At 42.4% G+C, this 27,963-nt stretch overlaps 1 long non-coding RNA gene across 1 annotated transcript in view; it reads left to right on the plus strand.

The window, feature by feature from the left end:
* The first annotated feature begins 402 nt into the window (after positions 1–402).
* LOC143407323 (uncharacterized) overlaps positions 403–27,963 on the plus strand; it is a 242,466-nt gene continuing 214,905 nt past the window's right edge. Inside the window, exons 1-3 of the long non-coding RNA XR_013155597.1 lie at positions 403–490; positions 2,254–2,400; positions 25,412–25,553. This is a non-coding gene — a long non-coding RNA (uncharacterized LOC143407323). The remainder of the gene's footprint in view (positions 491–2,253; positions 2,401–25,411; positions 25,554–27,963) is intronic.

The following is a 27,963-nucleotide window of genomic DNA, read 5'->3' on the forward strand; positions in this document are numbered from 1 at the left end:
TTATTCTCTCATTTTGTGGCTTATCCTTCCTCACTCTTAATGGTATTTTTTGATAAAAATTTCTTAATTTTGAGATGGGAGAGATATTGATCTTTTTCTTTATGCCCTGATTAAAATTTTATTCCAAGATGAAGTGTTTATCTTCTATTTTATGAGGAAACCATAGTTCATTTCCACTTTTATCCCCAAAGGGTAAAAGTGCACTGTCATAGTTTGGACCTTGGATGTTTCCTGAAGGCTCATGTGCTAGAGGCTTGGAGCCAGGCCATGGTGCTATTGGGAGGGGGTGGACCCTCTAGTAGGAGGGGTCAAGGGGAAGGGAGTCAGGTCATTGGGGTGTGCCCTTGAAGGGAGCATTGAGATCCTGGCCCCTCCTCTTTCTCTTTTTCTCCCTAGCCTCCATGAGGTGAAAGCTTTCTCTACCACATACTCCTCAGCTCAGCCTCAAAGACAACCAGGTTGAGCAACCACAGCTGAAACCTCTGAACCTGTGAGTCAAAACAAACCTTTCTTTTAAGTTGAAATCAGATATGTGATACAGTGACAGAAAACTGACTAATACCTGCACACTCACAGACGCGAGAACGATTTAAAAATAAGTTGCAGATATCATGACACTTTACTCTTTATTTTAGGTAAATGATAAAAATGCCATAATTACATAAACAAAAATGATCAAGTCTCTTATATTGTCAGTGTCCAGGACTTATTCACACTTTCTTAATTATTCCCCAAATGTCTTAAATATATGTCGTGTTAATGGTTGGTAGCCAGGGGGAAGAGGCTAGGCTAAGCGGTTCACTGATCCAGAAATATTTTGAGTCAAATTGTTAGGAAAATGGGTTTTTATTTCAAGTCAGCTTTGAAGGAAGATAGGAGAAACTTGTTGTTTCCAAAGTTTTGAACTCTCTGAAGGCAGCTCCCACTCTCAGCATGAGAAAGTTGATCTTAATTCAGAAGAGCACCCCACCCACCACCACCACCATTCAACCTGATTCAATAGGATTAGTTTGCTGCTTCTCAAATTTCATACAAATGCAAATATGCTGTTTTCACCCTTTGGGGTTCACTCTCCCTCATCATTATATCTGAGTGATTCATCCATATTGTAATGTGTGACTATAGTTCATGTGTTTGCTCATTGAAATGTTGCATTCTGTTGCATAAATATGTCACAAAAGATACATCTAGTCTACTATTGATGGATAATTGGGTTGTCTCCCATTTGTAAACAAAGTTGCTATGAAGATTCTTTTGCAATACCATTGGGGACCAAAGTCAGGAGTACAATTACTGGGTCATAGGTGAGTGGTTGTTGAAATTTGTATTTCCACTAGCAATGCATGAAAGCTTCAGTTACATGACATGTTGCTAGTATTTGGTATTTTCAGTTCCTTTAATTTTACTTTTTATTAGGGGTACAGGGGTATCTTGTGATGGCTTTCCATTATTTTTTTTTTGTGTGTGTGGGAGTAATGACATTGCACCTTTTCATATACTTATTGACTATACTTTTTTTTATAAAGCACAAGTTCTTTGCTTCTTTTTCTATGGGATGGACTGTTTTTCAAGATAATATGTTTTATAGGTGTTTTCTCTCTCTATTTATGTAAGGTAAATATCTTCCACCTTGTAGCTAAGGAATTAAATATTTTTAATTATTAATATTTTATACCACCCTGGTATAGTGAGTATTTTGAGTTGATGGCTGTTACGATTTGGATCTGTAATGTTCTCCAAAGGCTCATGGGTTGAAAGCTTGGTCATCAGTGCATCAATATCAAGAGCTGGGGCTTTGGGGAAGTGACTGGGTCATGAGGGCCTTGACGTCATCAGTGGATGAATCCATCCATGGGTTCATAATTGGACAGACTATTGGAGGTGATGAAAACTGTAGGAGGTGAGGACTAGTTTGAGGAAGTAGGTCACTGGAAGCAAGTGCCCTGGAAGGATATGTCTTGTCCCGGACCCCTTCTCTCTCTCTTTCCTGGCTGCCATGATGAGCAAAGAACCTTTCCTCTGCCACACCCTTCTGCCATGATGTTCCGCCTCTTCTCAGTCCCAAAGCAATGGAGTCTGCCCTCCATGGACTGAAACCTCTAAAAACAGGAGGCAAAATAAGTCTTTCTTCCTTTAGGTTATTTTTCCTTAGGTATTTGACACAGTGACAAAAAGTCAACTAACACAAAGGCACTTGGAAAACAACAGGTTCAAGAAAATTATTCTCATTTTCTTTTTGTTTCTTTAAAACAGGAGATGAAATTCTACTGTGAAAGACACCTTCCTTATATCAGAAAGAAAACATTCTTATTATCAAGGATGGGAGCTGGAGACAGGGAAACCTGTTTAAACGAATCTTGTTAGACCATCAATTATCCTCCTATTCACGTCACCAATTAGGTACCTTCTGCCTTGTCATATTTTCCTAATCTACTATTCTTATCTCACTCAATATGTATGTGTTTACTGCCTTTTAAAAACTATAGCAATGTTTATTAGAAGGGAAAGTGGCGGGGTGGGGGGATGTACTTTCATAGAGAGAGTGGATTCTCTTGGAAAGGAGGGTGACCAAAAGTGATTATTTTCAGTGTTGGGGACAAACCCAGGGCCTTGCATATGCTAGGTGACCACTCGACCACTGAGCTACATCCCTAGCCCATACGTGTTTAGTGCTAATTGTGTCTTTGAGTCTTCATTTTCATATGAAGATTCCATGCCACGTAAAACTTGTATTACATAAATTTGGATGCATTCCTCTTGTTTATCTGTCTTATGCCAATTTAACTCTCAGGTCCCATTAAGAAACCCTAAAGTGAAGAGGTAAAACTTTGTCTCCTTTACATCTCATTGTTTTAATGAAGTCTTTAGGTGAACAGAAGCTCTTAATGTTAAAAAATATAGAATTTTATTTTCATTTTAGAGTGTTCCATTTAAAAATCTTTGCCTACTTCAAGCTCATAAAAATACTATTTTATATTTTCTTCTAGAAGTTTTAGTGTTTCATCTTTGATATTTAGGTTTATGATCTATCACAAATTCATTTTTTATAGGGAAAGGGTGAAAGTTTATTTTATTTTTTTCCCATATGAGTATGTAATTGATGCAAGCATCCTTTACTCAAAAGGTGATTTTTTTTCCTTCAATCACAGTGGCTTTTTTGCCATAGTAAAATGTACATGTGTGGGTCTTTTTGTGAAACTTAAAAAATTCTATTTCACTGATTTAAATCAGTGATTTATATACCTGTATACAAATACTACATGGTTATTTTATTACTGTGGTTTTCGAGTAAGTTCTGAAATCTGGCAATATATACATTTTCACATCTTTTGTTTACTTCAAAATTATTATGTCTACTATGGGTTTTGGTGTTTTCATATTAATTTTAGAGTCACATGCTAATTTATAAACACACATAAATATACATAACTTATGGGATTTTGATTGAGATTAGATTTTATCTCTGGATCATTTATGAAGAACTGATGTTTTTACAATGTTGAGTTTCCAAATCCAAAAACATGGTATATCTCCCCCATTTATTTTGGTCATCTTTACTTTTCCTCAATGCTACTTTGTAGTTTTCAGTGTTAGAAGTTCTTGCATATGTATTTTTTTCAGTTTTTATTTTGAAATAATTACAAACATACAGAAAATTGCAAAGAAATCTACTGGGAGGAACTGTGCACATATTACCTAATCTCTCCCAATGTTAATATCTGCCATAAATACAGTACCGTGTCAATGCTAGAAAATTGACATTGGTACAATTCACAAAGATTGTTCAGATTTCTCCAGTTGATCTGTACCTGTGTATGTTTCTATATTTAGCTCTGTGTTCTTTTATCATGTGTGTACATGTTAAACATCTTCTATCACTATTCACAATACCTGAGATAATTAACTTTTAAAAAATTATTTGTTCTTTTTAGTTATACGTGACAGTAGAGTATATTTTGACATAGTTATACAAACATGGAGCATATTGTATTCCAGTTAGGATCCCAGTCTTGTGGTTGTACGTGATGTGGAGATTCACAGTGGTGTATTCATATACGTACATACGAGAGTAAGTCAGATTCATTCCACCATCTTTCCTATTCCTGTCCCCATTCCCCTCCCTTCATTCCCCTTTGTCTAATCCACTGAACTTCTATCCACCCCACCTTGTTGTGTGTTAGTATACACATATGAGAGAGAACATTCAACCTTTGGTTTCTTGGGATTGGCTTATTTCACCTCACATAATAGTCTCCAGATCCATCCATTTACTAGCAAAGGTCATACAGTCATTTTTAATGCATATATTTTGTAAGATTGATTCAGTGCTATTCTGGTAAGCCCATACCCTGGGCAGTGGGGGAGACCAAAGCTTCAGCTCAAGGCATTTACTGAGTTCTATGTGGAATTAATGATTAATTTTATGCTAATGATATGATGTTAGTGAACCTAGCATTGGGAACAGAGCTGTGGGATGCTGAGGACCCCTGAGACATCCTGAACATCTTCCTGCCCCTCTTGTGTATGTGGATTTTATGCCTGTGATTAGCTTATCATATGGTAGAGTTGACTTTAAGATAGGGAGTTCTCTGGGTAGACCTACCAGAACCACATGAGTCCTTGGAAAGATGGAATTTTTCTCTGTCTGGGGGCCCAAGGAGACTTTGAAAACATGAGAAGTACTTGACATGAGGGAGATTCCCCACTGTTGAGATGGAGGGAACCACATGGCAAGGACCTGAGAATGACCTCTGGCAGTTGACTGGCAGCCAGCAAGAGAAGAAGGGCCAAGGTTGTACAGCAGCAAGGAAATGAGTTGTGCAACAACCAGTGAGTGGAAAACAACCCCGAGTCCCAGATAAAGCTGCAGCCTCAGTGAAGTCCCCAGGCAGAGAATCTATTCATGTCATGCCAGAACTTCAGACTGACCCAAATGGCAAGTGATAAATTAATGTCGTTTTCAGCCACCAAGTTTGTGGCCGTTGGAATGTGGCAAGAACAACAAACGTAGATTTCGGTATTGAGAGTGTTGTTGCTGTAAGAAGCACTTCGAGTGCGGGCAAAGATGGAGCAGTCCTGTTCCTCATTTGTTCTCATTTACAACTAAAAATCCCCGGAAATAGTACAATAAACCCACTCTGGAAACTCTCCAGATGGTGGAAAGAAGGTGGCTTCCCAGGAGCCTCAGGAAGGGCACTGTGGTGAGTTCTCTGTGGCTCTCCCTGCTTCCCATGATCTCTCCTCAGTGTGCTGCAGAACCACCCACCCAACAGATAAAAAGGGTTCAAGGAAAGCCTGCTCCTCCACAGCTAAAGGGCTAGGAAAAGGGTGATGGTCTCACAAGGTCCTTCCCACTCCAGCCAACCACACTCCAACAGAAGCCATGCTCCATGGTTTAGTGGGGCTGAGCAGGGAGTGGATCTTCCAGCTCCTGCCGAGGAGATCAGGCTGCACTCTAGCTTTCCCTCCAGGGTGGTGTTAAGAAGTTCAGTGGTGAAGTGAGCCACTCCCACCCAGAGCCGTGAAATGGAAGGGGAGCAGAATATGCCAACCCCCAACATGCCATTTTTAGCTGATGGCAACTGAGAAACAGCAGCTGTAGGCCTCTACCCTCCCCATTTCTGCCAAAAGGCAGGTATACATCTGCCTTTATGCCTCCTCCCTCTCTCATCTGAAGAGAATGAAAATAACTATTATCTCTGGAGAAAGAATGTTGGTACTGAGCTCTGTCTGAACGTACTTGACTAAAATAACCCTGATCTTCCATTAGTTTCCCCCCATATATTTACCTTCCCACAATGTATTGCTCATAGAAACCCAACCCCCTTTTTTCCCTTTGCCTTGTCATTTCTCCACGCATTTATTTCCCATTGTTAAGATGATTTTATAAGCCCTAACTTCTAAGCATCTTTTTGAGTTACTCATCATTATGTTCTCCAGTGTGTGAATGGCACGTATAAATAAATAAGTCTTTATTTCTTCTTGTTTATTTGTGTTTTATAGTTTAATTTGGCAGTCCCCAGACCCTGAACATATAGGGAACATAATAGGGTAGAAGAAAAGGTTTCTCTCTCCTACAAAATTTCATGAGGTAGAAGGGGTAGGACTAGCTTCCACACTGGCCTGGCCTCAAGGAGGTAGAATAAGATGCTGGGAAATGGGGTTACTTGTCGCTCTGTTCTTCCGCTTAGTCAGCAGACTCACCCTTTCCCTTCTCTGGCACAGTGGGGCTCAACAGGGAGCTCTGTGTCCCTACTTGGAAGCAATAAGCCTGTAAAATTGGGCTGCAGGAAGGCATCAGTGAACTCAGAGGGAGGAGCTGGGGGGGGGGGCAGGGAGGCTCTGTGAGCCAGCAAGGGTGCTGTCAGTGAGCCCAGCAGGAATTCAAACACACTGAATTATTCTCTCTCTGGCACTGCATTTCCACAGGAGGGCTGGCTGCTTAAAAAAAAAAAAAAAAAAAAAAAAAAAAAGGACCCAGAGTTTCATAATGTCCACTATGTACATGATACCCGTGAACAACTGATCATAACAAGAAACAAGAAAATTAAAAAACTCAATAAGCTGATCCCAATACTGGAGTGAATCAGGTGCTGGATTATCTGACATGGGTTTGAGTGGCTATCATATAAATAGCTTCAACAAATAGTCCTGAATTCTCTGGAAACAAATGAAAAAGTCGGAAATTTCAGTCAAGAAAAAGAAGTCTTAAAAAGGTTCAAATGGAAATTATAGAACTGAAGAATGTAGTAACTAACTCCCCCACCCCTCACCCTCATCCCCCCACCCTCATATCCCCACCCTCATACCCTCACCCATGTCCAGATATCCAACAATGACAAACCAAAACTTACTGGGTGGGCTCAATAGTGAAGTCACTGTAGAGACTTCAGAGAACAGTATCAGAAAACATGAGGAAATATATTTGAATGACACTATAAACCAATAGACCTAACAGGTATCTATACAACTCTCAACCCAATAGCGGATTACAATTTTTTTTTTAAGCACTGATGGGGTCATCTATTAAGAGAGACCATGTCCTGGACATAAAACACCTTAACAAATTTAAAATAACTGGAATCATACAGAGTATGTTTTCTGACCATAATGGAATCAACTTAGAAAGCTATCACAAAAAGATGGCAGAATGATCTCTAAACTCTGAGAAGTTAAAAGCCACCCTTCTATGCAGTATCCAAGTGAAAGAATAAGTCTCAAAGAAGTGAAAGATATAAAGAACTAAACTGGAATGAAAACACAACATATTCCAATATGCGGGACACAGTTAAGAGAATGCTGAGAGGAAAATTTATAGCACTAAATGTTTTTCATAAAAAAAGAGGAGTAGTTACAATTATCTAGGTACCTAACTGAAAAAATGAGGAGCAAATTAAATATAAAATATGCAGCAGAAATAAGAATGAGGGCAGAAAAAAACCAGGAAATCACTAGAGAAAAATCAATGAAATAAAATCTCGTTCTTTGGAAAATACAGATAAAACTGACAAATCTCTAGCAAGACTGACAATGAGAAAAAGTCAAGAAACAAACCACCTGTTACAGAAGTGAAATGGAAAGTCACTTCAGAGCTTGGTCTCCTGCTTAGTGGCCAGCCCGAGCAAGTACTGTGCTCCTAAAACGCTTGTGTGATAAGACTTACTTAGATCATCCTCCACCCTAAGGCCCCCTGTGCCATGCCCAGTCACAGAAGCAAAATCCATCATCTTCACCGTTCTATAGGGGCAGTGTGAGGTGTGAGAACCAGAGGGATGCATCGCAGGGTTTTGAATCTTGATCAACACAGTCCATCCCTTGGCCCCCAAACATTTATAACTCTCCCAAATGCAAAACTATGCTAACTTCCTTCCAAGATCGGCAAGGGTCTTATCCCATTAGAGAGCATCATTCAGAAATCCAAAATGTCATATTAACCTTATCAGCTCAAAAGTTCAAAATCTCATATAAAATATCAAAACCATGTGTGGATGAGCCTCCAAGGTGTAATCCGTGAAGTGTCAGTTCTGGGCACATTTCCCTTGCCCATGGACTGGTGACATTAGAGATAGTTATCAGCCTCCTGATCCCCATCACACAACCATGGGACAGGTACAGGATAATAGTTATTAGCATTCCATTTCAAAAAGGGAGGGAACAGGGCTGGGGATGCAGCTCAGTGGAAGAGCATTTGCCCAGCCTGTACGAAGGCCCGAGTTTAATCTCTGTACTGCAGATCAAAACAGAACAAGACAAACCAACATAAAAACACCAGAAAAAAGAAAGGAATAGAAAGTAAAAAGTCACCACCAATCCAAAGCAGCCTTGGAAATTCTTCTCTTGGCTCCACCCTGCGCCATCTTTCCCATTTTGTGACTGGTACCATTTGTTTGCTGCATGTATTGTATCGTCAGGTAAAAGTCATATCCCCTGATTATTCCAAGATAAAATCCCTCCTCTATTTTTGACTCCTGCAATGGCTGAGGGGAAAAAAAAATCTTAGAATACTAGAAGTTCCCTACAAACCCTCAGAGTTGATTGAGAAGATCGCGATTCACATCCTTAGCACTTTGGGTTGTATGTGTTTGAATACTCTTTAAAAAAAAAAAATCCTTCCAAGGTTTCAGTCAAGGGTTGTTTGGCACACACTCAGCCTTTTCTCTACTGCATTTGCAGTAGCTATTATGACATTTAATATCTTTGGCCAACTGGAGAAGATGAGAATTTTCAAAATCATCTTGATTTTGAATTCCTTTTGTTTAACAATTCTTCCCTGATTTCTCTCTCTTTTCTCTTTATTTTATAATAAGGAGCAGGAAGAAACCAGAAAGTACATTCAATAGTTTGCTTTGAGATTTCTTTAGCTACATCATCACATTTGTCTCTTTAGGGTCTGTGGGAGGGATTTCAGGGTCCCCTGCAGATACCAAGACACAAGAATGCACAAGACCCTGTGCACCCTTTTATACAGCATCCGTATAAAAGCCACACACAGACTCTCACATACTTTAAATCATCACCAGGTGACTTATAATACCTAATACAATGTAAATGCTGTATAACTAGTCGCTTTGCTGTACTGTTTGGTGATAGATGACAAGGAATAAGTCTGCCTATGTTTTCTTTGACTGTTTTACACCCACGGTTGGTTGAGTCCATGAGTATGGAAATTGTGGCTCCTGAGGGTGGATTGCACAGTTATGCTTTCTGCGTAAATGTAGGAAGCAGTTTTGTTGAGATTTCTTTCACCATTTAACAAGGGTGGATACTCCTTTCTCTAGTTTCCAATAACATGCTCATCACCAAACACATTAAAAATTCTATCCTATTCAAAGTCTATTCACAAAGGTTTAGGTTTTCTCTAAGGCAATTTAGAATTTCTCTATTATGCTCTTACCTCCTCTGTCCTCACTAACAGCATCTCTAATATCCTTATTTCTATCAGTTTTGTTTGAGGCAATCAAGGTTTTTTGTTTTCTTGTTTTTACTTTTCTATCTGTTCCTTGAAATTCTCTCAGCTTCTACCAACTGTCCAATTCCAGTCACTTTAGCATTTTTTATTCATACCCTTTATTTTGAACTCATTGATGATTTATTTTCCTGTAAGAAATGCAAAGAGTTTCCATGTGCCCTTTATTCGGTTTTCTGGATGGTGATGTCTTACAAAATATCACAGCTGAGTTGGATATTTTTTGAATATCCTAAATGGTGTTAGCTCTTAAATTTCATTTCTAAGTATCTATTGCTAGTGCATAGAAATATAATTCCTTTTCCTATATTGCCCTGTATTCCTACAAAATTCAATCACCTATATTCAATCACCTATGTTCCTGACTATGGGGTCATGTCCCAGTAAACTCACTGTAATATGAAAATATCGAAGCCAGAATGCACTGGATCTACCTAACCTACTGACCATCACAGCCCAAAGCACAGTGCATTATAGAATGCTGGCTGCTTGCTCTCATGATTGTGAGTTCTGAGTTGCTGCTGCCCCCCAGGATTTCTTTTTTCTTACATACACGACAATAGTGGAATGCATTACATTCATAATTATCCATTCACAGCACAATTTTTCATAACTCTGTATATAAAGTATGTTCACGCCAAATTATGCCATTATACATGAGCTCTCTGGTTTTTTTTTTTTGCATTACAATTCTTAATACAATTTCAAGAAAGGATCCCACCATGTATTGCTAACCTGGGAAAAGATCAAAATTCAAAAAAGTAGAGTTTCTACTAAGCACACGTGGGTTTGGCATTATTATAAAGTTGAAAAGTGTGGACTCACTGTAATTTAGACCATTATATTAGTTTTCCCTTAGTGTTGTCAACATATATACCATTTGTAAATATACAGCGTTATTTATTTTCTTTCTAGGTTTTATATCTTCTATTTCTTTTTCTTTGCCTGGGGCCTCCAGTATAAAGATAAATAGAAATGATGAGAGTAGTCATTGTTTTCTTTCTGAGCTTGGAGTGCGGGGTGAAAATGTTTGCTCTGTCCCCTTTCAGTATGATGCTATTTGTACTTTATCAGATTTAGGAAATGCCCTTTTATTATAAGTTTGCTGAGAGTTTTATTATTAACCTACTCAAAATTTATCACATGCATCTTTTTGGCATCTCTTGAAAGAATCATTTATTTTTTCCCCTTTATTCTCTTAACGTGGTGAATTGCATCAGTTCATTTTTGAATGTTAAGTTAGTCTTGCGATCCGTCATTTATTTTCACTGAATTTATGTTGCTCATATTTTGCTTGGGATTTTTTTGCAGTCTGTTTATGAATGAATTTGTCCAGAAATTTTCTTTATTTTCTAATTTTTCTTTATCAGATATTCAAAGTAAAGTTATGCTGGTTTTATAAAATGACTAGGGCAGTGTTTTCTATTTTTGTATCTCTGGGGGACTGTGTATAATAATTTATTTAAATGTTTGCTACAGTTTTCTGGGGTAGATGTCTTGGCCTTGAGCTTTGTTTATGAGAATATTTTTGTTTCTATTTGCTTCCTTAATTGATGGTTTTAATTTCTTTAATCGTTATAGAATTAGATTTTCCTTTTTTTTTGTCTGTGTTTTTTTTTCTTGAAATTCATTCATTTTCCACAGTCCAATTTGAAAAGAAAATTGTCTACATGTCATCCTCAAAGGCACTTCCCAGACTGCGTTTTCTTACTGTTTTCTAGAAGTCAGGAAATGACAAGAAATGAGCTTAAATCCGTCACCCTATCTTGGACCTCATCACTCACAGCGCTTAGTTTAGGGATGGTTTAGAGACCCAACATTTTCATTCCCTATTCTTAGTGAAATTTCTTTTTTTTCCCCCTCTGGAGATAAATCCTTGCGGGGAACCCTTCTAAATTGTTTGGAATTTTGTTTTCCTTTGAATCCCAAAGGACGTTACTCCCCAAATTAACTCTTTATAAAGAACAATGATACCAGAGATCTCCAACCATATCAGGTATTTCCAAGCAATTCTTGGCTCCCTTGGTGGCATGCTGTTCGGGGGACAGGGTGCTAGTGGTTTTGCTTTCTTATGATGAAGGACCAAAGACGGCAAATAGGCCACTCTTGGCTGTGTCCCCTTTTAATGGCTTGCTAGAGCAGCAATGGAACCCTCTTCAGATTCCTTTGCTAATGCTTGATGCCTCCAGGTGCATCAAATCAGAGCATGTTTAGAAACAGAGCTGTGAGGGGACAGGGAAAGGAGGTGCTTGGAGGACAGTGACACTGGGTGGACTTTTGGGCTAATAAAGAAAGCTCTTCCCCCTTCTGGACTGTCAGGACTTTAGGGGACCATAGAGAAAACATAGCTCAAGCCTCTTATTAGAAAAATGGAGATACTACTGCCCATGGCATGATTCATCCTGGTCACAAGTGAGTGACATGGGACTAGGGCCAATGGCTCAGATTTCCAACAGCCAAAGCTGACTGCTCTCTGGGCTGCAGGATGCCCACCTTACTCCTTCACCCCAAGCCCTTGCCCCCATGTTTCTTAATCTATCCAGATCTCTAGCCTTAGGGCCAATGTTCCTGCTTCTCTCCACAGCCGATTCCTCTCTTTGTCCATTCACCATCTTAGGTTCTTTTCACCAAAGGAAGAGCCTAAGATGGTCAGTGGGCCATGCTTTCTCACTTGGTATTGGATTTCCATGCCAGGAAACTAACTCAGAGCCCTGTGCTGCTTTCTTCTCTTTCTCTTTGTGGTGTAAGAATGAGGTGTAGGCTCTCTTCAAGTGGCTGGTTGGACAAGTGGATTTAGGAGTCTTCTTGGGGCCAGATTGCCTTCTTAACTCTCAGCTTCAGACATAATGAAATAGACAGCTCTAAGGTTCACTATTGGATGGTAAGGAAAGGTCTTGGAAAACCTTAGTGTGAAGTAATAAATGTTTACTGAGCACCTGCCTATGCCAGGTGCAGGGGTTCTTCTCTGAACATACCAAACAAGGTTGTCCCTGACCTCATGCATCTTACATTTCAGCAGGGATATGTGCAGTAAATAAGAAAACAAATAAGTAAACAAGATATGACAGATGCTGATAAGTCCCCTGAAATGAGACATAAAGTGATACAATAGAAAGGAACTTAGTGAGGTGGGGGGGGTTATCTAGCTGATATAGGCTGGTCATGGGTGGTCCATCTTAGGGGGTTCAATTGAATCTGAGCCTCAAAAATAAGAAAGAACCAGCCATGAGAAGAGCTTGGAGGAGAGCTTTCTTGAACTTCAAAGCAGCAAATCTAAAGTCCCCATGATAGCAAGGAACTTGGGTGCTCCCAGAACCTCATAGACTGTGACAAATGTGGACAGAGAACCAGGAACAAGGGCGAGTGAGGCACAAGATGAGGTATGAGCAAGGAGAGTTGCTGGATCTTATGGGGCCTCGAGAGCCATGGTGAAGGAATTAGAACTTATTTCAAGGGTGTATTCAGGTTCTCTGGAGAACTAGAACCAATAAAATATACAAAATTATAAGTAGGGATTTATTAGATTAGCTTACACAATTAGAGGCTGAAAAATCACACAATAACTATTCCCTGTCTGCAGGCTGGAGAGCCAGGGAAACCAGTAGCTGCTCAATCCAATAAGCCAGAACCCGGAGAAGAGGGACCAATTATGCATCCCCAGCCTGAAGCCAAAGCCCTGGAAGCCTGCTGGTTCAAGTTGTCATTCAAATGCTGAAAATCTGGTCAGATGTCCAAGTCCTACAGTAGCAGTAACAAGTGAGCTTGTTCAAGAAGGGTCAAAAGTACATGCATAAGAAAAAGGCCAGGCATAGTGGTGCACACCTGCAATCCCAGTGACTTGGGAGGCTGAGGCAGGAGGATTACAAGTTTGAGGTCAGCCTCTATAACTTGGTGAGAATCTGACTCAAAATAAAAGAAGACTGGGGATGTGGCTCAGTGGTAAAGCATCCCTAGGTCAATCTCTATCTCTCCTCTATCTATCTATCATCTATCTATCCATCCATCCATCCATAGTACATGCATAAGTTCTTCCTGTCTGTTTTTATTGTTCCATCAGGGTCCCCAATCTATTGGATGGGGTCATCTGCATTCAGGGTGGGTCTGGGTCTTCCCCACTCAGTTTACTACCCGCCCCCCCCACCCCCAGCCTTCTCTGGAAACACTCTCACAGATACTCCACAACTGTGCTTTCCCAGCTCCCTAGACATCCCTCCAGCCAGTCAAGTTGACAACCCAAATTAATCATCACAAAGGGAAAGAGATATTTTAATTTGAATGTTGACAGGACCCTGTCAAAGATCACTTTGGCAAATGGAATCACAACTGTGTGGCGGAGGTTGGTAGTCATTCCCCAGCACCTCTCTCTCTCTCTTTACACTGTAACGGAATTTTCAGCTGGTCCCATGAACACTCAGCTGAAGAGGACAGTCCCAGATTCCCTGGTCATTGGTATTCCAGGGATTGGAATGTGGATGGGAATGACAGCTGCAACTTCTGATCATGCGCTTAAAGGGGAGGTGTGCCTCCTCTTCCTTTCCCCTTGCTCCTTGTGGCTGGCTAGAGGGGGGGCCTGGCGGTAGGAGCTGCCTCGAGATGGAAGCCACGTATTGATGATGGCAAAGCAATGAATGGATGGAAACTGGGTCACTGATGGGGCGAAGCTCCCTCCTCAGCCCCAAGTCACTGACCTGGATGTTTGAATGAGGAATAAACTTTTATCTTGCTCAATTTTTTACAATACTTGGGTCTCTTTTATAGTGGACACAGTAGTTTCCTAACAAATATACTAGATTATAGTGGGACTCGGCCTAGGGGGCAGTAAAGAATGAGGAATCTAGTCTTCCCCTGGTATCTAGACCCTTGGGAAAAAAAATGTCATTTTCACCACAGTGAAAATGTCAACATGATTCTCATTGGCACATGGCTCAGACTTTGGCAGCTACTTGGTACCTGTTTCATGAAAAGTTAATGAGTTATGACCATTCCCATTTTGCCATACACCATTTCTGATGTCACCAGGCTATTGACTCTCCAACTGGTGGGATCTCAACATAAAAAGGTTACATTTCCCTCAGTAAGTGCTTTACCTATGCTCTGTATAGTCTTCGTTTCCCATCTCATAAGAGTAATCTTGGACAATTTCCATTACTTTGGAATCTGGTACTTTCTGTTGTGACAAATCCATTTGATTTAAAATTCCACTCTCACGAACATGAAATACCATCTTTTTCTTTTTCCTAAAGGCAGTTTCAGGCAGGGGTCATTAGAGTGGCTTTCTTTTTTTCTTCCTCCCTCCTTCCCTCTCTTTCTTAACAAACAAACCCAGCTGCTATTATAGTCCTCTTTTGAATGGCCGTCACTGCTCATCAATAGGCAAAGATCCTCTCTTCTCTGCAGACTCCCACATTTAGCTCTCTATGGGGCTCATGGGAGTCCTGGGCTCTCTGGAGGAGAAGGCCTTTGTCCCTTTAGGGCCTTTGCCTTTTTCAGTGTCCCAATATGGCAGGTCTGGGTTTGGCTTGACCTCTCATCTCTGCTCAACTCTTATCAGCAGGGACATCTGCAGTCTCCTGCCTCTGGGGATGTCTGCCTTGGCAGGCAGCCCTTATGGGTAGGGCACAGTGGATGGGTCCAGCTCAGTTCACTTCATCCACAGAGACCACGGACTATGCATGGGACTGGTAATGGGAAGGCGTTCAATGGCGGAATGAGATGCAGGTCCTTCCTTGTTTCAGGCCATCTCAGTGATCCTTACCCAACTCCCCACTCCCACTTTGACTTTGGGGTGGGGAAGGGAGATGAGGGAGTTCTTAGCTTACACAGATATGGGGGTTCATGGAAGTTGATCAAGGCAGGTCCTGTTCTGCCATCTCTTGCTGGTCTTTGAGGAAGTGCCTGCTCACCCCCATATTGGTGACCCTGTTTAGAATAGGAAGAAGTTAGCAACTCCTTTTCTTCAGTTTTGAGTCTTGTTGCCAATTCTGTGTGCTTTAGTCAGCTTTTCACTGCGGTGACTAATGGATCAGAGCAGCACAGCTGTAGGGGAGGAAAAGTTTATTTGAGGGCTCACGGTTTCAGAGGTTTTAGTTCAGAGAAGGCCGGCTCCATTCCTCTGGGCTTGAGGTGAGGCTGAACATCATGGCGGGAGAGGGTGGTGGAGGGAAGATTCTCACATCATGGTGATCATGAAGCAGAGAGAGAGACTCCATCTCCAGATACAAAATATATACTCCATAGCCATGCCCCCCATTAACCACTTCCTCTAGCCACACTCCACCTGCCTCTGATCAGCACCCAGTTAATCCCACCAGGGACCAATTCACTGATTAGGTTAAGACTCTCAACAATCCAATCATTTCTCCTCTGAAACTTCTTGCATTGTCTCACGTGTGAACTCTTGGGGGACACCTCATATCTAAACCATAGCACTGTGATAATAGGGAAGCCAGATATATTACTGTCACTCTTTACCAGATATATTACTGTCACTCTTATTAACATCACATCATTAACAATATCAGCTGCATCACTAGAACCATTAAAGTGGCCCCATCACCATCCCTGCCATGCCCATTGTTACCACAGCCCTGTGGCCACCCCCATAAGTATCACCTCCTCAGATACCATCACCATCTCCACCATCATTGAGCTCACCATCTGTAGGAGCTAGGGAGTATTAGTTGCCCCAATGGAAGGACCACAGAATGTCCAAATATAATAGAAATTTATTTCTCATGGATGTAATTGTCCAAAGCAGATGCTCTTGGATGGCAGGAGACTTTCTGCCATACAGTAATTTGGAACTTAGTCTCTCCAGTACCTTGGGCCTTGCTGTTATCTGCATCTGGTCAAAAGAAGGGGAAAGAGGGTGTGGGTGGGCACATCTGCTGCTCAGAAACTGTGGGCTGGAAGTGCACACATAATTTCTGTGTGCTTTCCTTTGGCAGGAGCACAACCACATGGATATGCCTAAGTAGAAGGAAGTCTGGAATGCACAATGCAGCTTAAAATGAAACAGAAATTTTGGTCAAGAGGTAGCAGCCTTTGCTAGGCTGTCTTCCCAAGCTTTTCCATGAATTTGCTCTGTTCCTACACTATGCTAGACTATGTTGTGTGATGGCTAGAGTCGATGAAGTTTCTATCCTCAAAAGCCTATGAACCAAGTAAATAGCAGTATGAAGAAGCACATGTTGACTTTGATTATATTTTTGGATAGCTTGTATTGTCATGGTTCAGAATACGTGCAGGGGATTGAGTTGAATCTTGGAAACTGCATAGAATTTCTTGGGCTGGATGAAAGTGAGGTTTGAATTGGAGAGGAGGGTTTGTGCAGAGGAATGGCCAGAGCACAGGCCTGAGGGGGATGAGCCTGAGTATGATGGCAGAGAGAAATTCAGATGCCTAGAGTAGATGAGTTTGAAGAATATGGAAGGATAAGCAATTGGGTTGGAGCCAGAATGCCAACTGCTTTTGTCTATATATGTTTTCAGAATTTTAGATGTATACTGAAGTTCTTGGTAGCAAGCAACAGAAACCTATTCTAAGTGAAGCAATTGAACAGATGCCTTTTCTCTGAAAATCTCTAAGTAAGCTGAAAGGTTAGTGGACTGATCTACAGAAGTAAAGGAAGGGCTGATGGGCCAACTGCTGGGTTATGGAAGCTAGTGGTATGGAAACCCAGGGCATTGCCTTCAATGACTTCCTGTTACTGTATTCAAAATTCACATCCAAGAGAAAGAGCCTTGTGAGTCTCCTTGGGTCAGGAGCCTTTGGAATCAATTGCCACAGTTGAGAGCTGTTTTATTATGGGAAGTGCCCCCCATCCCCGCCCCCCAGCCTCCACCCAGAAGTGTATCTTACAGAAGACACATCTTAAGTGTCAGTAGAGAAGTAGAAAGAGCTCATGCTTTGAAGGTAATTATTCCTGGGCTCAGATTCCAACTCCTCTGCTGCCCAGCTGGTGAACAAAGCATATGGGTTGTCTAGCTTTGGAACCTCAGTTTTCTCATAAAATAGACACTAAAAATATAAAAAATGCCCATGAGGATCAACTCAAAAAAATGTGTGTGGATGGCCCTGGACAAAGTTGGCTCAGTGTGGGCTTCCCACCCTGTGTGTTTCCTCCAGCTCTGTGACATCAAGGGAGTGGAAGGACCTTGGAGCACTCTCAGCTATGGGCCATCTTCCACATGCCCACTCCCAGTTTCACTAGAGAGAGACATCCCCACCACCTGTTGCCCAGCTTTACAGCACAGGTGGGAATGCCTGCTGAGAACTGCTATGGAGCTGGAAAAGTCATTTCCAATTAGGAGCCCTCATTCATTCTTGCTACATTACACTCTGCATTAGTCAGTTTTTTTTTTATTGCGGTGACCAAAATAACTGACCAGAACAACTTAGAGGGTGGAATATTTATTTTAGCCTTCTAGTTCAGAGGTTCAGTTCATGGTCAGCTGGTTGCGAGGCAGAATTATCATGGCAGAAAGGCATGATGGAGGAAAGTTGATCAGATCATGACAGCCGAGAAAGGGGGTGGGGCGGGGGGGGGGAAGGGCCAGGACCAGATATAGCCCCAAAGACCTCCATCTGTCTATCATTTTCACCACCTCCTAGTAAGCCCATTCAAATTATTAATCCACCAAATGGATTAATCCACTGATGAGGTCAGAGCCCTCATAATCAATCTTTTCACTTTTGAACATTTCTGCATTACCTAACACATGAGCTTTTGGGGGGAATGTTTTGGATCCAAACCATAAGACTCTGATTTTGGCCAAATGCAAGGCAGGGAGAGCAGGGTGGGGCTTGTCCTGTCCTTGGCTCCGAGGATAATTTGGGCTGACTCAGGCTGGCACCCAGAATGGCAGTCCTCACCACATGATCCTCCTCAGGGCAAGAAATGCTTGGATTTTGGTCCAGAAAGGGAGGAAAAAGAGGAAGATTGGAATGACGGTATTAAGATTCAGGTTTGAGAGGCAAGGGGGAGCCATGGAGGATGGCGTTCTCATGTGAGGGGCTGGGACGAGGTAGTGGGGAGCAGCTGTGAGGGTGTGGAATTGCACTCCTGAACTCAGGAAGCCCTGGCTCCAAGTCGCGACTCTGCCACTTACTAGCTGGTCACCCTAGCTGGACCTGTGACCTCTTGCAGGCTTAGTTTTATTTTTTTTCCTTTAAATTTGTGAAGTAGAAGATAATATTCCCTACTTCATACCGTTGTCACGGAATTTCGTATCTGTAAAGTGGTGACAAGCGATATCTGCTCTGTAAATGTTGGCCACCATTGACCTGATGGGAAGGGCGAAGCTTAGGAGCTGGGCTTCTCAGTCTCAGGTCACCTTTGGTTTGTGCTTTTGCAGGGCTGAGTGGGCAGGTTTGCATCTTTTGAGTTTATAGTCAACAGAGGGATATAGAGAATTTTTAAAAAATGTCAAAGGCGAGTTGTTGTTTAATGTACAGAGTTTCAGTGTGGGAGACGAAGAAGTGGTTGTTGGTGATGATTGCACAACCATGTGGATGTATCGGATGCTACTTAAACGTGGCTAAAATGGCCAATTTTATGTTATGTGTGTTTTATTACAAAAAGGAATCCAGAATTTACACTTGGGTAGCGCGAAAGGGACTGGCTGATTCACAAACCTCATTGCATTCTCTGTCCCCATCCAGCCCCATGAGGTCTCATCCTAGTGAGGAAAGACCACTTTCTGTTGGCCATGCTCCCTGGAAGCCTTATTAAGACAGACTTTCAGCCTGGGGGCTGCTCTTATGGTGCCAGCTGTCTCCTCTCTAGAAGTCCTTGATTTATGAGGAAAGGGCCTTGTGCTATTCTCTCAAATCCCCTTGGCAGCCCCAGAGAGCGCCAAGGGCTGGCTGCTCTTCTTGGCCCTGGCAGCCAGGGCTGGTACAGCCACAGCCTTGGGCCTCACAGCCAAGCTTCTCTGGCAGTGGAGGTCTCTGTGGCCGGCTCCCATCCAAGAATAGGGAGGGTGGATGGTGTTGGGAATGCAGGCCTGGCAGGCAGCTCTCTGCAGTGCTTGCTCTGCTCAGCAAGGGGGAGGTAGAGCCCCACGCTTGACTCTGCAGCCTATGGACAAGCTGCTTCTGGTCTGGAGCCGAGGGAGGCTTGTTGGCCTGACAAAGTCCTTCTCATTCCTACAGGGCTCCCAGGGCCAGGCCAGGCCTGTGTGGGACCCTTGACACTTGTTCTCTATCCATTCTTATGTAACAAACCTCCCCCAAACTGGGTGGTTGCTTAGAACAACTTTCTGACCCACACGATGCTGGCTGGAATTGTCATTGCAGGAGGTGCCAATGGCGGGATGGTTCACGATGGCGCACCGCATGACTGGCAGTCGGTGCTGGCTGCTGAAGGGAGCTCATCTGGCACTGCCAATTGCAGTTAGTGCCCACCCGTGCCCTGTGGCTGCGTTCCCAAGACTGAGGGTTCTGGGAGGGAAGAAGTGGCAGTTCCACTTTCCAGAAGACTAGGCCCAGACAGCCAGAGCATCCCTGCCCTTGACTTGTGATGATGTCCCAAGGTCAGTCCAGACTCAAGGGAAGGAAAACCAAATGTCACCTCTTGGTGGGAAGAGTGATGAAGAACTGGTGGCCAAGCAGTTCATCAAACTGCAATTCCAGTTACTTGGGAGGCTATGGCAGGAGGATCACAAGTTGAAGGCTAGCCTGGGCAACTTAGTGAGATCCTGTCCCAAAATAAGATAAAATAAATACTAGGGATGAAGCCCAATGGTAGAGCACTTGCCTAGAGTGCCCAAGGCCCTGGGTTCAATCCCCAGTATGGTGAAAAAGAACTTGTTGCCATCTTTTATCTATCTTAGATGTTGATGTCTCTGGGCCTCGGTTTCCCCTGTCAAATAAAGTCATAGTCTGCCAAAGATCCAGTATAAAAGAAGCTTGCTTCATGAGATTTAAACAGACCTCTAAACCTCTCAAAGAGAGTGTTAGAAGCAAAGAACAGGCTGTTGGTGGGGCTAAGGCAAGGAGTGTGGATGTTCTTGATTCAGTGGGCTCAGAGTTGGCAAGAGTGAAGTTATCTTTTCCAGGGAAGGAAACCCAGGGTGTGTGTACTCTATTTATCTTTCCACTAATCTTCAAAATGACCCTGTAAGATGGGTAAAATTACCCCCATTTTACAGACGAGGCAACTGAAATCCTGTTAGAGACCCGTGGGCCTCACTCAACTAGAGAGAAGGAGGGGTGACCTCTGAACCCAGAGATGGCTCTCTTTGGAAAACTTGTGCTTCTGCCACTGCACTGTGCTCCTTGTTGTTTGTAGCTCAGGAATCTTAAGAGCACAAGGACAGGATGATTTCGGCATCCACAGGGCCCTTCCGAGCCTCTTCTGGCAGGTAGTGGGGGTGATCAGGTAGCTGGCTGGAGGCTTCAGGAAGGAAGAGAACCAAACTGAAGAAGCTTTGGGGAGTCAGGAGGGAGAAACTGAAGCCATGAGCAACTCTGGGTCCTAACCAGATAATGGAGTGAAAGGGATTTCATGACAGGAGCCAGAAGGCAGACAGAGGACATCAGAAACAAACCGAAGGGGCTTCTGGGCAGTAGGAAACAAACTTGGGAGACATAAGCTGTTCATCCTTCCATGTTTCTGTCCATCCTTCTGTATCACCCCATTGGCTGTAGACAGGGTGAGCAGCAGAAGCATTTATGGAAACCCAAGGAAGGACATAAATCCAGGATATAGCTGGACCTGATTTTAGAGAGGATGGGCCCAGGTCTTGGGCAGCTGCTTCCAGAGGGGGTGTACCCTTCCCCATAGTGGCAGGAACTCCAAGGCAAGGTCTGGGGCCCCCAGCCCTACTTCCAAGGTGTGAAGGCTCTGACAATCCTCAACTCTCAACATGTGCAATTAAGGAACTATGACTGAGGCTGTGACCATGACATCATGGAAAATAACATGAGCCTACCCTAGCTACAGGAAGTTCCAGACATGAGAAAGACAGAGTGGAATTCACAGCATGTGGGATTTGGGTTCATCTCAGTTTGGAAGTTAAAGAAAAAGGCTTTCTTCCCTGATGTTGAAGGAAGATGCCTTTATTGTATTGGGACATGCATAATTCAGATAAGGCAGAATATATTGTTATTATAATAGAACAGCTTTGTCCTTGGGAATGCCTCTACACTGAAATGATCTCCTTTGGGCAAATGAACCATGAGTATAACCATTGCTTGGAGCAAGGGAAAAGGACATTACCACAGAAGAATTAGAGAATCCCCAAACTCAAATTCTCAGATATGAGATGACCAATAGAAATGTACTTTTCCTCCAAGTTCTGTTGCCCAGAGATGAACACTACTGTCATCTTCATGGGTTCCAGAAAGTTTCTGCATGTGGATATTTTTTTCTCAAGGCTGTAGGCGGCCTACCTAGTGTACAAGATTGTCTCCTGCTCTTCTATTATCATAGCCCTCACAATTACTATGAGATGTGGAAGATATTTCTTTCATTCTAATGAAATATTGAGTTTCACGGAGGTTATATAGCCTGCTGAAGATCCCACATCCAGTGAATAACAGAATCGAGACTCCAATCTGAGCACTAGAGGCTGAGCCTCAACTCTTTCTGCTCTGCAGCCTGCAGTAAGAAACAGGGCACCCCCTGGAGTCTCGTATTAGGAGACACAGAGAGTTTGGACTCCCAGTGGCTCCTCCTTTTCTCACATGTGGGAGTTGCATGAGACCAGACATTGATGGCTTGAGACCTGTGTATCTTAGTCGTTCATGGGGAAGGGGGTGTCTGTTCATCGGTTCCAACGTAGTTTAGAAAGGCAATAGCTATTCCATCGGGCTTCCTAGCAGGGTCCTTCTTTTCTTTCTCTTTTGGTTAAAGATCCTGGTCTTCAGGTTTCCTCCAAATCACAGGGATTGAAAGGTAGCATGAGCTTGACTAGTGAGAGCATCCCAATTGCCTGGCCTCAGTGACTTGTTCAGGAACATGAATTTGGTCCATCCAACCAATAAGAGTATTTCCTCAGGATTTTTCTCCTATCGATGGTGGGAAAACTGGCCCTTGGGGTCACTGTGCTGGAAGGATATACTCTGGGTTGCCAACAGCATCTCCCCACAATACAGAGGAAGCTCTTTATCATGGGGAGACGGGACTGAAGGAGTAGGTTGCTAGGAGATGGCAAAGAGGGATGGCTTACATCCTGGATTCAGTCATGGGGAAGCCCTCCTCTGTACTCCCACGACATGAGTGAGCACACTCCTTTCATGACTGAGCAAGTCCATGCAGGCTTCTGTCCCTTACAATCAAGAGTCCTGATAAGAATAGGGTCATTAGTTATACCTCACAAAAACCTAGTCAAACTAACTCACGCACATTGGTGAGGTCTAGGGAAGCATATTGGCTTGAAGAACAGGAGGTGCTGTTATACATCCTTGACCTTGGAAGAAATAGGAAGTCAAGGGAAAAATCTTTGTGCCATCTTTCTTTCTTTCCTTCTTCTGGAGTCCCAGGTCTCTCCTCTGCTTCACTCTGGGTTTCGACTGTATTCTGTCTTCTCTCTGTAGACTAGCTTCTTGGGTGATTTGTTGGACACTCCCATACTTAAGCTTATGTCGGGTTTTGGCCAACTTTGGTGCCCACGGTGGCCTTGATCAACACAGCCTAGTACTCCATCCAGTCTGTCTTTTGTGTGGTCTATTGATGACATGGACCTGGGAGGATAGCAGAAACATGTCCACTCCTGGGCCAGAGGTCAGAGGTCAATGGATACAGTCAGGGCTGCTTAGACTACCTCTTCAGCGGGTACCATGAGTGGAACAGTTTCTCTCAGTGGGTGTGATAAGGAGGCAGCCAGGGCATGGTTGGTGCTGGATGGCTGATATCAGATATCATGGTGACTTGGGAACACTGGATGTCAGTGCACTCTCCCAGACTCCCCTGTAGTCAGAGGTCCTGTGGCCAGTGGTCCTGTGGCCAGCAGAGATCTAAGTATTCTGCAATGCTTCCTTCTGCCCTGAAAGGAGATCCCCTGTAGTTCCCACCTTAGCATTTTGTCTTTCTTTTGCTACATGCTGTTCTTCCCACACCTCCACTTCCATGACTGGGATTCTAGGGTTCCACGCCTCCATACTTGAAGCTTTGTCCTCCTAACACTCTCTGTTCTAACATCACCTTCTCCTTCGTCACTGGGAAGAGCAGTGCTGTGGTCTGTTCCCCATTGTCACGTGTGGTGAGTTCAACTCTTCTTCTCTGTGCTCCCCAGGCCTTTCTTGCTTGAAGAGTATTTATGACATTGAGTTAAGAGTACCTTTTTTCTTGGCCTGTGTCTGACCCTAGGCAGTAGTTTAGCATGATGCCAGAGTAAATCTCTGGAATAAAATAAAGTTCCTGGGTTTAAATCCTGACCTCACCACTCATTAGCTGAATACCTATGGTGAGCGATTCGACATTTCTAAGTGTTATTTCCTAATTACGGCACCCACCGTAAACACTGAGTAAGACAACATATAGGAAAGTGCAGAGCACTATGCCTTTCTTGAAGGAACAGTGTGTGATTCCTCTTTGGCTTCTCAGTGTCAAGCACAGGGACGGTTATATCAGGGGCTAAATATACTTTGTTGAATACATGAATGTTTAATTCAAGTAATAAAGCTCTAAGTATGGATTGTTGAATACTGGAATAGAAGGGGATGCTTTGAAGCTGAAAATTCTTTCCTAATGGGTTGAGAATCAATGATGCACAAGACACCTTATCTCCTTTTCTTTCCTGGGTCCCGTATCATGAGATTTTCTTCTCTGTGGTTCACAACAAAGGGTAGTTTGTGGTTCTGGTCACAAAGGGGTTGGTAGTAGGAGACTTATTATCTGCATTAGTTATCTTTTGCTTTTATAACAACATTTCTGCAGACTTCGTTGCTTAAAATAGCAGCACAGGATTACTAACTCGTAGTTTCTGTGGGTCAGGATTTTGGGTTGCCTTTATCTGGGATGTCAGCAAGGCTGAAACAACTGTGTTGATCATGTCTAGGTCTCATCAGTTTCTTGAAGGCTGATTGATGAAGGACCCTAGTTCTGTGCTAGATGTTGTCCACACACTGCCCCCAGATCTGTGCTACATGGCCTCTCTGTAGGCAGCCCATAGGATGATGGGTTGCTTCTTCCAAGTCGGCAGAGGAGAAGGAGAGATGGCAATAAAATAGGTATAATAATTCTGTGTAACATAATCACACACAGTAGTCAAGACACATGATCTTGAAAATCCCATCATTTCTGACACACTCTATGTGGCTAGAAGTAGGTCACCGATGATTCCCGCGAAGGGAGCAGAATCACACAGGAGCATAAACATGAAGAGGCGGAGATAACTGTAGGGCCACCTAAGGGTCTCTCTGCCACACCATTTCACATTGAACAGGTGCAAAATGGAGCAAACTATTTGAAGCAACTAGTTTCAGAATCAAAGAGAGGATATCACTGGACTGTGAGCCACGTTTATATTTGCTTTCTTCTGCAGGGCAATTTCCAAGCCATAGCTTAGGAGAATAGAGCTAAGTAGAAGGTGGCAGGCAGGCTTGCTGATCAGAGGAAACAGAGATTAAGATTGGTGCTGCTAGGTGGCTGGAATTTGAGGAGTAGGGAACTAGAAAGGAGGGGATCAGAGAAATACCAGAAATCCCCTAGGAATTTGGCAAAGTCCCAACTTGCTTCTCTTAAGTGAAAGACTCTGAGAAGCCAATAACAGCTGCTGGAGGACTATAGCAGATTGTTTTTTGTAAATATGGTCAAACAATATATGTTATCCCATGTTCTTAAAAAATGTGACTTTGGTATGCTCCCCTCAAAAAACGAATTCCGTTCCTTTTTCCTTGATGTGCTGTGACCGTCTCAACCAGCAAGGCACAGCAAGGTGATGGTGATTTATGAGGCCGGACAAAAACAGGACTCTAAACGTTCATTCTCTTCACCAGGATGCTTGTATTTGGAGCCTTGAGTAGCCACGTAATCATTCTGACCACCCCCCAAGGCTTCAACAGTGTGAGTCAGACAAGCCACAGAGAGGCCATTGATACTCTGGTCAGCAGATACTCCTGGACTTCAGTCATCTGACAGGTTAGTACTTCAATTGTCCAGTGAAACTCAGCATTTGAATCTTTCCAGCTGAGGCGTGCAGTGCTGTAGAGTAGATGGAAGTCAACTTTGCTCACTCTGGATAAATGTACTACCCAGAATCCGATGGCATAATAAAATGGAATTTTAAGTTGTTACATTCCGGAGGCAATTTGTGACACAGCAATGGAAACCAGAATATGAAATGAGAGTTTTCTGATGTTGCAAAGTGCTGGGGGGAACACTGAAATTCTGACCCAGGCAGAGAAACCTTTTTGAACACACTGGACATTTATTAGAAATCCCAGAAAGGTCACGTATAATATAGAGATTACATCCCAACAGGGAAATATTCTGAGATTAAAAATAAACCTGAAACCAATTCTTCTTGGCTAGTAATTCAACTGCCTAATAGAACAAAATTTAGCACTATGATTTGTAGGCAGAATACAACCTAGAATTTTTAAAAAGTACTATCAACAAGGTCCAGCGTACAATAAAAATAACCAGGCTTGCAAAGAAGCAGGGACAAAGTTAATTAAAGTAGATTAAAATATGGCCCACAGAATGGAATAAGCAAAGAAAAAATATAAAATAACCAGTACTTTAAAATTTATTTACAAAGTAGAAAAAAATGGGTGAATGGGTGGAAAATGTCATTAAAGAAATGGGAAATTTTAGTTTTAGGGTTAGGGAAAAAAATGGAAACTTGAGAAAAGAAGTTTTAGAAATAAGTATTCTACTACTAAAAAATGCTTTCCTTGAAATTAGGAATACTTTGTTTAATTTAAAACTGGACTGGACATGACTGGAGCAAGTATCAGTAAATCAGAAGCAAGTCAATAGAAATTACACAAACCCACAAATAAGTAGAAAAAAGAAAATAAAAAACCAAAGCAACTGACTACAAGAAGAGTGTTTAAGATCCATCAGACAATGTCAAACAGTTCACCAGATGAACAACTAGTGTCTCAGAAACAGAGAAGAGAGAAGAGATATTTGAAGAAATAATGGCTGAAAGTTTCCAAAATTGATGAAGAACATCAGCTACATATGAGAAACTCAGACAATATAATGAAGGAAAAATAGCACATGATTGTCAAACTTCTGAAAACCGAAGATAGAGACAAAATATAAAAAGCCATTGGTACGTGCATTTTTAATATCACATTTGGAAAAATGAGGGCTGACTTCTCATCAGGAACAATGGAAGCAGAAGACAAAGATATAACTTCTGTAAAATATTGAAATTTAAAAAGGATTTTTAAAAAAACCAAGGATTTTATATCTGGTAAAATGTTCTCTAAAAATTAAGAGAAAAGATGTTTTTTAAAAAGACGAAATAGGAGGCAATTTGTGGCTATCTGAATTGTGCTACCCAAAATGGCAAAGAAAGTTCTTTGGGCTGAATATAAAGGATCCTAGATGTATGATCAGATTCACAAATAAAAAAAGACAGCACTGAAATTTGCAATACGTGAATAAATAGGAAAGAGTATTTAATTTTTTTCTTAAACCACTATTGAAAATTTAAAACAATAAAAATTAAAATTTGTAATGGGGTTGTGTGTGTGTGTGTGTGTGTGTGTGTGTGTGTAATGTGAACAACAGAAGCACAAAGGGAAAAATGGGCTACTACAGTTTGGATATAATTTGTCCCCTTTGAAACTCATTGAAATTTAATACCTAATATGAGATACTGGGTTCTGAGTGGGACATTTAGAGGTGAGTAGGGTTCACAGACTTGTCGGAGGAGTGAGACAGCTAACTAGAGGTGCTTGGCTTGCTTTCCTCCCCAACAAACAATCAAAACAAAGGAAAAAAAAAACCCAAATTTCACTGAATAGTTTTAGACCGAGCATCAGAGTGCAGTGGAGATGTGGCGAAGCTGATTTAGAACGTAGAGATACAGAACGGCCTATAAAGAAGGGAAATAAGCACCCAGCATCTACCATTCAATCCCTCAATATCCACCAAGAGTGGCTTTGCTTCCTGGGGAAAGGGTAAGCTGAAGGTCCCTGCAGATCACACTCATACCACAGGTACCTGAAGCATTTACTATTGGAGAACCCATAACAGCCAAAGGGAGGCCAGTCTGGGAAGCTGCCAGGTTACCATACTGCTGTGTTGTCCTGTACAAAGAGCCCAGCTGTTGTATTCTTCTCGACCCAGACTCTTGCTGCATGGATACATCTTAAGATCTTGCTGGCTCCAGGTTTTGTGATGCATCCAAGTAACTGCCCCCAGTAGCTTCATCAACCTTGCAAACCAGACAGGAGGCTCTAATCACCCTCCCGTTGTCCTGGGAAGCAGTTCAGCCTGCAGAGGACACCAAAACAGAGTTTGGCACCAAAGTTCATCCTGCCATGACCCAGGAGGCAACTGAGAATTTTTTCCTGGGTGGCTCAGCCTG

This window comes from Callospermophilus lateralis, chromosome 9 (assembly GCF_048772815.1).
Source record: "Callospermophilus lateralis isolate mCalLat2 chromosome 9, mCalLat2.hap1, whole genome shotgun sequence".
Classification (NCBI taxonomy): Eukaryota; Metazoa; Chordata; class Mammalia; order Rodentia; family Sciuridae; genus Callospermophilus; species Callospermophilus lateralis.